We start from the raw sequence: 14,771 nt of genomic DNA, 5'->3' as shown, positions 1-14,771 counted from the left end.
AAATAAACGTTTCTGCATCTCAGAAAAATCATTAAATAATATTTTCAGGCGACGATTGTTACATAAAATTTACGCGCAAATATTACTTTTATTAACCGCAATGAAATTTTTTTTTTCATAAAAAATGTGAACATTTTCTACAATTTCATCTTTATTCAATCTTTGAAATAAAGAAATAAAATAATTTTATTCAACCAGATAAAAACATCAAAATTCAGTCAGAGTAGGTCCTACCGAGATTTGAATTCGGATCGCTGGATTCAGAGTCCAGACTGCTAACCATTACACCATAGAACCACTTTCCGTAATAACCCATCTTATCTTCAGAATTATCTTTCATTAACTAATATTAAAATTGTGCAAAACTTGTGACTTCAATTTTATTTTATTGATTTAGTTAGTTTTTATTTATTTATTTATTTTATTTTATTCAAAATGGCTCTGTTTAAATTTATAAATATGTTTGGATATCTCATCTGCACGACACGAAAATGCTGGTCATGAATGTAAAGGCTAGCAAGCAATTTAATTTCTAACTCTGGTATGGCTGACTACTTTCCAATTTGTTTTTTTTTTTTTTCTTTTTACACAATATAAGTGATAAACAAAAGTCACAAATAGCGACAGTAGTAAGTATAAAACTATTTCGTCGCCGATAGGATTCGAACCTATGCGGGGAGACCCCAATGGCTTTCTAGGCCATCGCCTTTACCACTCGGCCACGACGACGCTATTACGTTATATGAGCATCATCAATTAGTACTAAACACACAGCTTTCAATGCGCGCCTATTCACATATCGTCTGCGGAGTTCAAATTACTAGCCATATAGTAGGAGGCCCTCTAATCTGATAAACTACAATTACAATACAGTCAGTCGATGTTGTCGTGATATTAATGGCGTCCAAAATATTTCACTGATACCCATTCACACTGAACGTCCACAGAATGCCTAGCAGCAATATATGTAATCGTTACATTCGCTGACATATATTCGCTCGGTTTCTAATTGCATTTTGTATCAGTTTTTCGTTTCGAGTCATTTTCTTAAACTTAACGTATTCAACAGCGCATAAGCCGTCATTGACCTTTTGCAAATATACCGATAAACACCGTATGTTTTTAGAAACCAATAAACATTTTACATTAAATAAAAACTCTACAAAAATATCCACATAGGTAGAAAAGTAACTTATCGTGCCTTTCATAACGTTTATTTGTTATATATTTCTTTTGTTTTTTTGTTTTTTGACACCTTTTTCGAATCCATGTGTATAGTAAAACAAAGCCGAATTATGACTACAAAAATATTTGGGAAACCTATTTCAATTATAGACTTTTTCGATTCATGCGACGTGATGATACAGCATACAATGAAAACAGCATTTGAAAAAGTCCGGAGATTGCAACGGCCGAAAACATGTAAATAAATAAACGTTTCTGCATCTCAGAAAAATCATTAAATAATATTTTCAGGCGACGATTGTTACATAAAATTTACGCGCAAATATTACTTTTATTAACCGCAATGAAATTTTTTTTTTTCATAAAAAATATAAACATTTTCTACAATTTCATCTTTATTCAATCTTTGAAATAAAGAAATAAAATACTTTTATTCAACCAGATAACAACATCAAAATTCAGTCAGAGTAGGTCCTACCGAGATTTGAACTCGGATCGCTGGATTCAAAGTCCAGAGTGCTAACCATTACACCATAGAACCACTACATATCAAACCAAATTGATAAACTTTCTAAATCGTTTTCACGTGTATTTTAATATTCTTTATATGTCTTTATTTTTAAAGAACATTTCATAATTAAATTTTTTTTCCAAATATCAAAATGCAACATTAATGAAATCAGTTTATTTTAAATGCATTATTGCTTAAACACGGTGTTTCCTCATACATGTCATTTTATCGGAAAGGCGACACTTACTAACACACTTTTTTAAAGATTATGACATACTGAAATATGAACAAATGTGAATATGAAATCTGAACAAATGTCGAACGAAATAAATGTTTGATCAGACACAAAATTTGAATTATGTTGGGGAACAAATAGTTTAGTACAAGTGAATTAAAAAGCAAGTAAATGACGATTTTAAAAGTTTTCGGGTATGCTGAAAAAGAATATCGCATTTAAATTTTCCGTAAACAAGTAGTTTTCCGGATAATTAGCAATGTAATTCTTTATGTTATAAATGGTGGTCACTGTCGTGCACGCGCGCCAAAAATATGCGCGCTTGCGCGTACAACAATGGCCACTACTTATATCTTAAAGGAGGACATTGCTTGATATCCAGAAAACTACTTATTTGCGGAAAATTTATATTCGATATTCGTTTTAAGCATACCCGACAATATAGAAAAGTCGGTTTTTTAAAGGAAAATGTTAAGGTGGAAACCAAGTAAAAATTGAACAAAAAGCTAAAGTACAGAATGTCATGGAACAAAAAATGTCATATTCCAAAAATCACCTAAATTGATCACGTATTATTTTTTCGTGTGTGTGTGTGTGTGTGTTTGAAGTAAGGAAACCAAATTTTATGAGGAAGCAAGAACGATTTCTTGCTACGTCACCTTTCAAATTCATCATTGATTTCCTCTTTCTTAACAACCTCTCAAGAATTAGAGATCAAAATCAGTTTTTAATGGCTACGGTTTGCTATTAGTGGCATCAGTAATTGAAACAGTCCTTTTCAGAGTTAACAACATTTTACTCATTGCATGTCAAACATCTCTTTTCAGGATTAACTAACACAAATTACTTGAACGAAAACTAATGTTGAAGATCAACGAATTTTTCAAACTCACACATTTTTATTGTCATCAAAATGTTTCAATCAAATTGGGAACTAATCGCAATTCACTAGGAGGAAGCTTCACATGCCTCCTCGCAGTTTCTTAATCCGTAATACATATTAGTCTCCATTACACTGTAGAGAACTGACTGTTGATTATATAAAATTATTTTTTTTATATATAATAGCTTGAATTTAAGTTTAAAATGAAAAATTCTAGTGTCATAGTTCAGTTGTGCTTTAAACAGAAACATTCATTCTGGATGAACCCCTGTCATATTCAAGAACCTACTGTTGATTTTATATGCCTGGCTTTTCGGCTTGTTTGGTAATAAAACTTATCAAATGCACTTGTGATGTTAGGCTGTATAAGGTGTGAACGTTAGATAAAATCGGCTGTTTTGGCTTTCATCGGATTTTTTCGATTATCGATACTTATCGAAGACATTCGATACAAAACCTATCAAAGATCACTGTCAGAAACATAAAGTACATTCGTGTGAAACTTCATAAAAACTGACCCAGCTGTTCTGGAATCCATAGGGAATATAAATACACAAACAGATAAAGTTCATTTTCTTTTATAGTAGAATAATACAGACAGACAGGCAAAATCAATTCAAAATATAGAATGTATAACAAAGTCAAAATAAAAAATCATACTATTCAAGGTTCTACCGAGATTTGAACTCGGATCGCTGGATTCAGAGTCCAGAGTGCTAACCATTACACTATAGAACCACTTACCATAATAACCCATCTTATCTTCAGAATTATCTTTCATTAACTAATATTAAAATTGTGCAAAACTTGTGACTTCAATTTTTATTTTATTGATTTAGTTAGTTTTTATTTATTTATTTATTTTATTTTATTCAAAATGGCTCTGTTTAAATTCATAAATAAGTTTGGATATCTCATCTGCACGACACGAAAATGCTGGTCATCATGGATGTAAATGCTAGCAAGCAATTTAATTTCTAACTCTGGTATGGCTGACTACTTTCCAATTTGTTTTTTTACTTTTTACACAATATAAGTGATAAACAAAAGTCACAAATAGCGACAGTAGTAAGTATAAAACTATATCGTCGCCGATAGGATTCGAACCTATGCGGGGAGACCCCAATGGCTTTCTAGGCCATCGCCTTAACCACTCGGCCACGACGACGCTATTACGTGATATGAGCATCGTTAATTAGTACTAAACACACAGCTTTCAATGCGCGCCTATTAACATATCGTCTGTGGAGTTCAAATTACTAGCCATATAGTAGGAGGCCCTCTAATCTGATAAACCACAATTACAATACAGTCAGTCGATGTTGTCGTGATATTAATGGCGTCCAAAATATTTCACTGATACCCATTCACACTGAACGTCCAAAGAATTCCTAGCAGCAATATATGTAATCGTTACATTCGCTGACATATATTCGCTCGGTTTCTAATTGCATTTTGTATCATTCTTTCGTTTCGATTCATTTTCTTAAACTTAACGTATTCAACAGCGCATAAGCCGTCATTGACCTTTTGCAAATATACCGATAAACACCGTATGTTTTTAGAACCCAATAAACATTTTACATTAAATAAAAACTCTAAAAAAATATCCACATAGGTAGAAAAGTAACTTATCGTGCCTTTCATAACGTTTATTTGTTATATATTTCTTTTGTTTTGCCTTTTGTTTTTTGACACCTTTTTCAAATCCATGTGTATAGTAAAACAAAGCCGAATTATGACTACAAAAATATTTGGGAAACCTATTTCAATTATAGACTTTTTCGATTCATGCGACGTGATGATACAGCATACAATGAAAACAGCATTTGAAAAAGTCCGGAGATTGCAACGGCCGAAAACATGTAAATAAATAAACGTTTCTGCATCTCAGAAAAATCATTAAATAATATTTTCAGGCGACGATTGTTACATAAAATTTACGCGCAAATATTACTTTTATTAACCGCAATGAATTTTTTTTTTTCATAAAAAATATAAACATTTTCTACAATTTCATCTTTATTCAATCTTTGAAATAAAGAAATAAAATAATTTTATTCAACCAGATAAAAACATCAAAATTCAGTCAGAGTAGGTCCTACCGAGATTTGAACTCGGATCGCTGGATTCAAAGTCCAGAGTGCTAACGATTACACCATAGAACCACTACATATCAAACCAAATTGATAAACTTTCTAAATCGTTTTCACGTGTATGTTAATATTCTTTATATGTCTTTATTTTTAAAGAACATTTCATAATTAAATTTTTTTTTCCAAATATCAAAATGCAACATTAATGAAATCAGTTTATTTTAAATGCATTATTGCTTAAACACGGTGTTTCCTCATACATGTCATTTTATCGGAAAGGCGACACTTACTAACACATTTTTTAAAGATTATGACATGCTGAAATATGAACAAATGTGAATATGAAATCTGAACAAATGTCGAACGAAATAAATGTTTGATCAGACACAAAATTTGAATTATGTTGGGAAACAAATAGTTTAGTACAAGTGAATTAAAAAGCAAGTAAATGACGATTTTAAAAGTTTTCGGGTATGCTGAAAAAGAATATCGCATTTAAATTTTCCGTAAACAAGTAGTTTTCCGGATAATTAGCAATGTAATTCTTTTAAGTTATAAATGGTGGTCACTGTCGTGCACGCGCGCCAAAAATATGCGCGCTTGCGCGTAAAACAATGGCCACTACTTATATCTTAAAGGAGGACATTGCTTGATATCCAGAAAACTACTTATTTGCGGAAAATTTATATTCGATATTCGTTTTAAGCATACCCGACAATATAGAAAAGTCGGTTTTTTAAAGGAAAATGTTAAGGTGGAAACCAAGTAAAAATTGAACAAAAAGCTAAAGTACAGAATGTCATGGAACAAAAAATGTCATATTCCAAAAATCACCTAAATTGATCACGTATTATTTTTTCGTGTGTGTGTGTGTGTGTGTTTGAAGTAAGGAAACCAAATTTTATGAGGAAGCAAGAACGATTTCTTGCTACGTCACCTTTCAAATTCATCATTGATTTCCTCTTTCTTAACAACCTCTCAAGAATTAGAGATCAAAATCAGTTTTTAATGGCTACGGTTTGCTATTAGTGGCAGCAGTAATTGAAACAGTCCTTTTCAGAGTTAACAACATTTTACTCATTGCATGTCAAACATCTCTTTTCAGGATTAACTAACACAAATTACTTGGACGAAAACTAATGTTGAAGATCAACGAATTTTTCAAACTCACACATTTTTATTGTCATCAAAATGTTTCAATCAAATTGGGAATTAATCGCAATTCACTAGGAGGAAGCTTCACATGCCTCCTCGCAGTTTCTTTATCCGCAATACATATTAGTCTCCATTACTCTGTAGAGAACTGACTGTTGATTATATAAAATTATTTTTATATATAATAGCTTGAATTTAAGTTTAAAATGAAAAATTCTAGTATCATAGTTCAGTTGTGCTTTAAACAGAAACATTCATTCTGGATGAACCCGTCATATTCAAGAACCTACTGTTTATTTTATATGCCTGGCTTTTCGGCTTGTGTGGTAATAAAACTTATCAAATGCACTTGTGATGTTAGGCTGTATAAGGTGTGAACGTTAGATAAAATCGGCCGTTTTTGCTTTCATCGGATTTTTTCGATTATCGATACTTATCGAAGACATTCGATACAAAACCTATCAAAGATCACGGTCAGAAACATAAAGTACATTCGTGTGAAACTTCATAAAAACTGACCCAGCTGTTCCGGAATCCATAGGGAATATAAATACACAAACAGATAAAGTTCATTTTCTTTTATAGTAGAATAATACAGACAGACAGGCAAAATCAATTCAAAATATAGAATGTATAACAAAGTCAAAATAAAAAATCATAGTATTTAAGGTTCTACCGAGATTTCAACTCGGATCGCTGGATTCAGAGTCCAGAGTGCTAACCATTACACCATAGAACCACTTGCCATAATAACCCATCTTATCTTCAGAATTATCTTTCATTAACTAATATTAAAATTGTGCAAAACTTGTGACTTCAATTTTATTTTATTGATTTAGTTAGTTTTTATTTATTTATTTATTTTATTTTATTCAAAATGGCTCTGTTTAAATTCATAGATAAGTTTGGATATCTCATCTGCACGACACGAAAATGCTGGTCATCATGGATGTAAATGCTAGCAAGCAATTTAATTTCTAACTCGGGTATGGCTGACTACTTTCCAATTTGTTTTTTTTTTTCTTTTTACACAATATAAGTGATAAACAAAAGTCACAAATAGCGACAGTAGTAAGTATAAAACTATTTCGTCGCCGATAGGATTCGAACCTATGCGGGGAGACCCCAATGGCTTTCTAGGCCATCGCCTTAACCACTCGGCCACGACGACGCTATTACGTCATATGAGCATCGTCAATTAGTACTAAACACACAGCTTTCAATGCGCGCCTATTCACATATCGTCTGCGGAGTTCAAATTACTAGCCATATAGTAGGAGGCCCTCTAATCTGATAAACTACAATTACAATACAGTCAGTCGATGTTGTCGTGATATTAATGGCGTCCAAAATATTTCACTGATACCCATTCACACTGAACGTCCACAGAATTCCTAGCAGCAATATATGTAATCGTTACATTCGCTGACATATATTCGCTCGGTTTCTAATTGCATTTTCTATCATTTTTTCCTTTCGATTCATTTTCTTAAACTTAACGTATTCAACAGCGCATAAGCCGTCATTGACCTTTTGCAAATATACCGATAAACACCGTATGTTTTTAGAAACCAATAAACATTTTACATTAAATAAAAACTCTAAAAAAATATCCACATAGGTAGAAAAGTAACTTATCGTGCCTTTCATAACGTTTATTTGTTATATATTTCTTTTGTTTTGTTTTTTGTTTTTTGACACCTTTTTCGAATCCATGTGTATAGTAAAACAAAGCCGAATTATGACTACAAAAATATTTGGGAAACCTATTTCAATTATAGACTTTTTCGATTCATGCGACGTGATGATACAGCATACAATGAAAACAGCATTTGAAAAAGTCCGGAGATTGCAACGGCCGAAAACATGTAAATAAATAAACGTTTCTGCATCTCAGAAAAATCATTAAATAATATTTTCAGGCGACGATTGTTACATAAAATTTACGCGCAAATATTACTTTTATTAACCGCAATGAAATTTTTTTTTTCATAAAAAATATAAACATTTTCTACAATTTCATCTTTATTCAATCTTTGAAATAAAGAAATAAAATAATTTTATTCAACCAGATAAAAACATCAAAATTCAGTCAGAGTAGGTCCTACCGAGATTTGAACTCGGATCGCTGGATTCAAAGTCCAGGGTGCTAACCATTACACCATAGAACCACTACATATCAAACCAAATTGATAAACTTTCTAAATCGTTTTCACGTGTATTTTAATATTCTTTATATGTCTTTATTTTTAAAGAACATTTCATAATTAAATTTTTTTTTCCAAATATCAAAATGCAACATTAATGAAATCAGTTTATTTTAAATGCATTATTGCTTAAACACGGTGTTTCCTCATACATGTCATTTTATCGGAAAGGCGACACTTACTAACACATTTTTTAAAGATTATGACATGCTGAAATATGAACAAATGTGAATATGAAATCTGAACAAATGTCGAACGAAATAAATGTTTGATCAGACACAAAATTTGAATTATGTTGGGAAACAAATAGTTTAGTACAAGTGAATTAAAAAGCAAGTAAATGACGATTTTAAAAGTTTTCGGGTATGCTGAAAAAGAATATCGCATTTAAATTTTCCGTAAACAAGTAGTTTTCCGGATAATTAGCAATGTAATTCTTTTATGTTATAAATGGTGGTCACTGTCGTGCACGCGCGCCAAAAATATGCGCGCTTGCGCGTAAAACAAATGCCACTACTTATATCTTAAAGGAGGACATTGCTTGATATCCAGAAAACTACTTATTTGCGGAAAATTTATATTCGATATTCGTTTTAAGCATACCCGACAATATAGAAAAGTCGGTTTTTTAAAGGAAAATGTTAAGGTGGAAACCAAGTAAAAATTGAACAAAAAGCTAAAGTACAGAATGTCATGGAACAAAAAATGTCATATTCCAAAAATCACCTAAATTGATCACGTATTATTTTTTCGTGTGTGTGTGTGTGTGTGTTTGAACTAAGAAAACCAAATTTTATGAGGAAGCAAGAACGATTTCTTGCTACGTCACCTTTCAAATTCATCATTGATTTCCTCTTTCTTAACAACCTCTCAAGAATTAGAGATCAAAATCAGTTTTTAATGGCTACGGTTTGCTATTAGTGGCAGCAGTAATTGAAACAGTCCTTTTCAGAGTTAACAACATTTTACTCATTGCATGTCAAACATCTCTTTTCAGGATTAACTAACACAAATTACTTGGACGAAAACTAATGTTGAAGATCAACGAATTTTTCAAACTCACACATTTTTATTGTCATCAAAATGTTTCAATCAAATTGGGAACTAATCGCAATTCACCAGGAGGAAGCTTCACATGCCTCCTCGCAGTTTCTTTATCCGCAATACATATTAGTCTCCATTACTCTGTAGAGAACTGACTGTTGATTATATAAAATTATTTTTATATATAATAGCTTGAATTTAAGTTTAAAATGAAAAATTCTAGTGTCATAGTTCAGTTGTGCTTTAAACAGAAACATTCATTCTGGATGAACCCCTGTCATATTCAAGAACCTACTGTTGATTTTATATGCCTGGCTTTTCGGCTTGTGTGGTAATAAAACTTATCAAATGCACTTGTGATGTTAGGCTGTATAAGGTGTGAACGTTAGATAAAATCGGCTGTTTTTGCTTTCATCGGATTTTTTCGATTATCGATACTTATCGAAGACATTCGATACAAAACCTATCAAAGATCACGGTCAGAAACATAAAGTACATTCGTGTGAAACTTCATAAAAACTGACCCAGCTGTTCCGGAATCCATAGGGAATATAAATACACAAACAGATAAAGTTCATTTTCTTTTATAGTAGAATAATACAGACAGACAGGCAAAATCAATTCAAAATATAGAATGTATAACAAAGTCAAAATAAAAAATCATAGTATTTAAGGTTCTACCGAGATTTGAACTCGGATCGCTGGATTCAGAGTCCAGAGTGCTAACCATTACACCATAGAACCACTTGCCATAATAACCCATCTTATCTTCAGAATTATCTTTCATTAACTAATATTAAAATTGTGCAAAACTTGTCACTTCAATTTTATTTTATTGATTTAGTTAGTTTTTATTTATTTATTTATTTTATTTTATTCAAAATGGCTCTGTTTAAATTCATAGATAAGTTTGGATATCTCATCTGCACGACACGAAAATGCTGGTCATCATGGATGTAAATGCTAGCAAGCAATTTAATTTCTAACTCGGGTATGGCTGACTACTTTCCAATTTGTTTTTTTTTTCTTTTTACACAATATAAGTGATAAACAAAAGTCACAAATAGCGACAGTAGTAAGTATAAAACTATTTCGTCGCCGATAGGATTCGAACCTATGCGGGGAGACCCCAATGGCTTTTTAGGCCATCGCCTTAACCACTCGGCCACGACGACGCTATTACGTGATTTGAGCATCGTCAATTAGTACTAAACACACAGCTTTCAACGCGCGCCTATTCACATATCGTCTGCGGAGTTCAAATTACTAGCCATATAGTAGGAGGCCCTCTAATCTGATAAACTACAATTACAATACAGTCAGTCGATGTTGTGGTGATATTAATGGCGTCCAAAATATTTCACTGATACCCATTCACACTGAACGTCCACAGAATTCCTAGCAGCAATATATGTAATCGTTACATTCGCTGACATATATTCGCTCGGTTTCTAATTGCATTTTCTATCATTTTTTCGTTTCGATTCATTTTCTTAAACTTAACGTATTCAACAGCGCATAAGCCGTCATTGACCTTTTGCAAATATACCGATAAACACCGTATGTTTTTAGAAACCAATAAAGATTTTACATTAAATAAAAACTCTAAATAAATATCCACATAGGTAGAAAAGTAACTTATCGTGCCTTTCATAACGTTTATTTGTTATATATTTCTTTTGGTTTGTTTGTTTTTTGTTTTTTGACACCTTTTTCGAATCCATGTGTATAGTAAAACAAAGCCGAATTATGACTACAAAAATATTTGGGAAACCTATTTCAATTATAGACTTTTTCGATTCATGCGACGTGATGATACAGCATACAATGAAAACAGCATTTGAAAAAGTCCGGAGATTGCAACGGCCGAAAACATGTAAATAAATAAACGTTTCTGCATCTCAGAAAAATCATTAAATAATATTTTCAGGCGACGATTGTTACATAAAATTTACGCGCAATATTACTTTTATTAACCGCAATGAAATTTTTTTTTTCATAAAAAATATAAACATTTTCTACAATTTAATCTTTATTCAATCTTTGAAATAAAGAAATAAAATAATTTTATTCAACCAGATAAAAACATCAAAATTCAGTCAGAGTAGGTCCTACCGAGATTTGAACTCGGATCGCCGGATTCAATGTCCAGAGTGCTAACCATTACACCATAGAACCACTACATATCAAACCAAATTGATAAACTTTCTAAATCGTTTTCACGTGTATTTTAATATTCTTTATATGTCTTTATTTTTAAAGAACATTTCATAATTAAATTTTTTTTTCCAAATATCAAAATGCAACATTAATGAAATCAGTTTATTTTAAATGCATTATTGCTTAAACACGGTGTTTCCTCATACATGTCATTTTATCGGAAAGGCGACACTTACTAACACATTTTTTAAAGATTATGACATGCTGAAATATGAACAAATGTGAATATGAAATCTGAACAAATGTCGAACGAAATAAATGTTTGATCAGACACAAAATTTGAATTATGTTGGGAAACAAATAGTTTAGTACAAGTGAATTAAAAAGCAAGTAAATGACGATTTTAAAAGTTTTCGGGTATGCTGAAAAAGAATATCGCATTTAAATTTTCCGTAAACAAGTAGTTTTCCGGATAATTAGCAATGTAATTCTTTTATGTTATAAATGGTGGTCACTGTCGTGCACGCGCGCCAAAAATATGCGCGCTTGCGCGTAAAACAATGGCGACTACTTATATCTTAAAGGAGGACATTGCTTGATATCCAGAAAACTACTTATTTGCGGAAAATTTATATTCGATATTCGTTTTAAGCATACCCGACAATATAGAAAAGTCGTTTTTTTAAAGGAAAATGTTAAGGTGGAAACCAAGTAAAAATTGAACAAAAAGCTAAAGTACAGAATGTCATGGAACAAAAAATGTCATATTCCAAAAATCACCTAAATTGATCACGTATTATTTTTTCGTGTGTGTGTGTGTGTGTGTTTGAAGTAAGGAAACCAAATTTTATGAGGAAGCAAGAACGATTTCTTGCTACGTCACCTTTCAAATTCATCATTGATTTCCTCTTTCTTAACAACCTCTCAAGAATTAGAGATCAAAATCAGTTTTTAATGGCTACGGTTTGCTATTAGTGGCATCAGTAATTGAAACAGTCCTTTTCAGAGTTAACAACATTTTACTCATTGCATGTCAAACATCTCTTTTCAGGATTAACTAACACAAATTACTTGGACGAAAACTAATGTTGAAGATCAACGAATTTTTCAAACTCACACATTTTTATTGTCATCAAAATGTTTCAATCAAATTGGGAACTAATCGCAATTCACTAGGAGGAAGCTTCACATGCCTCCTCCCAGTTTCTTAATCCGCAATACATATTAGTCTCCATTACTCTGTAGAGAACTGACTGTTGATTATATAAAATTATTTTTATATATAATAGCTTGAATTTAAGTTTAAAATGAAAAATTCTAGTGTCATAGTTCAGTTGTGCTTTAAACAGAAACATTCATTCTGGATGAACCCCTGTTATATTAAAGAACCTACTGTTGATTTTATATGCCTGGCTTTTCGGCTTGTGTGGTAATAAAGCTTATCAAATGCACTTGTGATGTTAGGCTGTATAAGGTGTGAACGTTAGATAAAATCGGCTGTTTTTGCTTTCATCGGATTTTTTCGATTATCGATACTTATCGAAGACATTCGATACAAAACCTATCAAAGATCACGGTCAGAAACATAAAGTACATTCGTGTGAAACTTCATAAAAACTGACCCAGCTGTTCCGGAATCCATAGGGAATATAAATACACAAAAAGATAAAGTTCATTTTCTTTTATAGTAGAATAATACAGACAGACAGGCAAAATCAATTCAAAATATAGAATGTATAACAAAGTCAAAATAAAAAATCATAGTATTTAAGGTTCTACCGAGATTTGAACTCGGATCGCTGGATTCAGAGTCCAGAGTGCTAACCATTACACCATAGAACCACTTGCCATAATAACCCATCTTATCTTCAGAATTATCTTTCATTAACTAATATTAAAATTGTGCAAAACTTGTCACTTCAATTTTATTTTATTGATTTAGTTAGTTTTTATTTATTTATTTATTTTATTTTATTCAAAATGGCTCTGTTTAAATTCATAGATAAGTTTGGATATCTCATCTGCACGACACGAAAATGCTGGTCATCATGGATGTAAATGCTAGCAAGCAATTTAATTTCTAACTCAGGTATGGCTGACTACTATCCAATTTGTTTTTTTTTTTCTTTTTACACAATATAAGTGATAAACAAAAGTCACAAATAGCGACAGTAGTAAGTATAAAACTATTTCGTCGCCGATAGGATTCGAACCTATGCGGGGAGACCCCAATGGCTTTCTAGGCCATCGCCTTAACCACTCGGCCACGACGACGCTATTACGTCATATGAGCATCGTCAATTAGTACTAAACACACAGCTTTCAATGCGCGCCTATTCACATATCGTCTGCGGAGTTCAAATTACTAGCCATATAGTAGGAGGCCCTCTAATCTGATAAACTACAATTACAATACAGTCAGTCGATGTTGTCGTGATATTAATGGCGTCCAAAATATTTCACTGATACCCATTCACACTGAACGTCCACAGAATGCCTAGCAGCAATATATGTAATCGTTACATTCGCTGACATATATTCGCTCGGTTTCTAATTGCATTTTCTATCATTTTTTCGTTTCGATTCATTTTCTTAAACTTAACGTATTCAACAGCGCATAAGCCGTCATTGACCTTTTGCAAATATACCGATAAACACCGTATGTTTTTAGAAACCAATAAACATTTTACATTAAATAAAAACTCTAAAAAAATATCCACATAGGTAGAAAAGTAACTTATCGTGCCTTTCATAACGTTTATTTGTTATATATTTCTTTTGTTTTGTTTTTTGTTTTTTGACACCTTTTTCGAATCCATGTGTATAGTAAAACAAAGCCGAATTATGACTACAAAAATATTTGGGAAACCTATTTCAATTATAGACTTTTTCGATTCATGCGACGTGATGATACAGCATACAATGAAAACAGCATTTGAAAAAGTCCGGAGATTGCAACGGCCGAAAACATGTAAATAAATAAACGTTTCTGCATCTCAGAAAAATCATTAAATAATATTTTCAGGCGACGATTGTTACATAAAATTTACGCGCAAATATTACTTTTATTAACCGCAATGAAATTTTTTTTTTCATAAAAAATATAAACATTTTCTACAATTTCATCTTTATTCAATCTTTGAAATAAAGAAATAAAATAATTTTATTCAACCAGATAAAAACATCAAAATTCAGTCAGAGTAGGTCCTACCGAGATTGAACTCGGATCGCTGGATTCAAAGTCCAGAGTGCTAACCATTACACCATAGAACCACTACATATCAAACCAAATTGA

General features: G+C 31.9%; 14 non-coding genes across 14 annotated transcripts; all 14 read right to left on the bottom strand.

The window, feature by feature from the left end:
• Window positions 1-647: 647 nt before the first annotated feature.
• On the bottom strand, window positions 648-729 carry Trnas-aga (transfer RNA serine (anticodon AGA)). The gene has a single exon. It is a non-coding gene; the product is annotated as a tRNA-Ser (tRNA).
• Window positions 730-1,654: 925 nt separating this feature from the next.
• Trnaq-uug (transfer RNA glutamine (anticodon UUG)) lies at window positions 1,655-1,726 on the bottom strand. Its single transcript has one exon. It is a non-coding gene; the product is annotated as a tRNA-Gln (tRNA).
• Window positions 1,727-3,480: 1,754 nt separating this feature from the next.
• On the bottom strand, window positions 3,481-3,552 carry Trnaq-cug (transfer RNA glutamine (anticodon CUG)). The gene has a single exon. It is a non-coding gene; the product is annotated as a tRNA-Gln (tRNA).
• Window positions 3,553-3,900: 348 nt separating this feature from the next.
• Window positions 3,901-3,982, bottom strand: Trnas-aga (transfer RNA serine (anticodon AGA)). The gene has a single exon. It is a non-coding gene; the product is annotated as a tRNA-Ser (tRNA).
• A 928-nt stretch (window positions 3,983-4,910) lies between these two features.
• Window positions 4,911-4,982, bottom strand: Trnaq-uug (transfer RNA glutamine (anticodon UUG)). Its single transcript has one exon. It is a non-coding gene; the product is annotated as a tRNA-Gln (tRNA).
• Window positions 4,983-6,732: 1,750 nt separating this feature from the next.
• On the bottom strand, window positions 6,733-6,804 carry Trnaq-cug (transfer RNA glutamine (anticodon CUG)). Its single transcript has one exon. It is a non-coding gene; the product is annotated as a tRNA-Gln (tRNA).
• Window positions 6,805-7,154: 350 nt separating this feature from the next.
• Trnas-aga (transfer RNA serine (anticodon AGA)) lies at window positions 7,155-7,236 on the bottom strand. The gene has a single exon. It is a non-coding gene; the product is annotated as a tRNA-Ser (tRNA).
• Window positions 7,237-8,164: 928 nt separating this feature from the next.
• Trnaq-uug (transfer RNA glutamine (anticodon UUG)) lies at window positions 8,165-8,236 on the bottom strand. The gene has a single exon. It is a non-coding gene; the product is annotated as a tRNA-Gln (tRNA).
• A 1,752-nt stretch (window positions 8,237-9,988) lies between these two features.
• Trnaq-cug (transfer RNA glutamine (anticodon CUG)) lies at window positions 9,989-10,060 on the bottom strand. Its single transcript has one exon. It is a non-coding gene; the product is annotated as a tRNA-Gln (tRNA).
• A 349-nt stretch (window positions 10,061-10,409) lies between these two features.
• On the bottom strand, window positions 10,410-10,491 carry Trnaf-aaa (transfer RNA phenylalanine (anticodon AAA)). The gene has a single exon. It is a non-coding gene; the product is annotated as a tRNA-Phe (tRNA).
• Window positions 10,492-11,422: 931 nt separating this feature from the next.
• Trnaq-uug (transfer RNA glutamine (anticodon UUG)) lies at window positions 11,423-11,494 on the bottom strand. The gene has a single exon. It is a non-coding gene; the product is annotated as a tRNA-Gln (tRNA).
• A 1,752-nt stretch (window positions 11,495-13,246) lies between these two features.
• On the bottom strand, window positions 13,247-13,318 carry Trnaq-cug (transfer RNA glutamine (anticodon CUG)). The gene has a single exon. It is a non-coding gene; the product is annotated as a tRNA-Gln (tRNA).
• A 350-nt stretch (window positions 13,319-13,668) lies between these two features.
• On the bottom strand, window positions 13,669-13,750 carry Trnas-aga (transfer RNA serine (anticodon AGA)). The gene has a single exon. It is a non-coding gene; the product is annotated as a tRNA-Ser (tRNA).
• A 928-nt stretch (window positions 13,751-14,678) lies between these two features.
• On the bottom strand, window positions 14,679-14,749 carry Trnaq-uug (transfer RNA glutamine (anticodon UUG)). Its single transcript has one exon. It is a non-coding gene; the product is annotated as a tRNA-Gln (tRNA).
• Between the last annotated feature and the right edge of the window lie 22 nt (window positions 14,750-14,771).

Source organism: Euprymna scolopes, chromosome 7, assembly GCF_053919585.1.
Source record: "Euprymna scolopes isolate OS-2025 chromosome 7, ASM5391958v1, whole genome shotgun sequence".
Classification (NCBI taxonomy): Eukaryota; Metazoa; Mollusca; class Cephalopoda; order Sepiida; family Sepiolidae; genus Euprymna; species Euprymna scolopes.
This window is presented reverse-complemented; position numbering and strand designations above follow the sequence as displayed.